Source organism: Austrofundulus limnaeus, unplaced genomic scaffold (assembly GCF_001266775.1).
Source record: "Austrofundulus limnaeus strain Quisiro unplaced genomic scaffold, Austrofundulus_limnaeus-1.0 Scaffold10, whole genome shotgun sequence".
Classification (NCBI taxonomy): Eukaryota; Metazoa; Chordata; class Actinopteri; order Cyprinodontiformes; family Rivulidae; genus Austrofundulus; species Austrofundulus limnaeus.
The window spans coordinates 5,002,967-5,003,431 of record NW_013952412.1 but is presented as its reverse complement, the minus strand read 5'-3'; positions in this window follow the sequence as shown (position 1 = coordinate 5,003,431).

Here is a 465-nt window from a genome sequence, read left to right as displayed (position 1 = left end):
TGACAGTACTTTGAGGCTTGTTTTTTAATTTCTTATTTTTTATTTATTGATCTTAGTATGTCTTCGCTGGACATTCACGACGACATTGATGAAAGTGAATTCAATCACATCCAAAACTCTATGTAAGTAGTATTTGTCCATATTTAATCTGAGATTTTACATGTTGTGTCACAGACTAATACTTATATCCCTTTACATAGTATTGACTGGGCTGAAGACAGAACATGGACACCACAGGAGGACACACGAGACATTTCAACATCAGAGGAAGAGGAAACCTTTGAATTTGACAGTGATGATGACGACAGTGATGATGATGAGGAACACATCCCTCTGTGTGTTCGGTAAGTTCATAAGCAGGACTTGTCTTTCATGAAAATTATTTTCTTTTCTCATTGCTTTTTCTGTTCAATTAGGCCTGTTGATGCCATTCAGCAGAAGTTGTGTTTAGATGCTCTTCAAGCC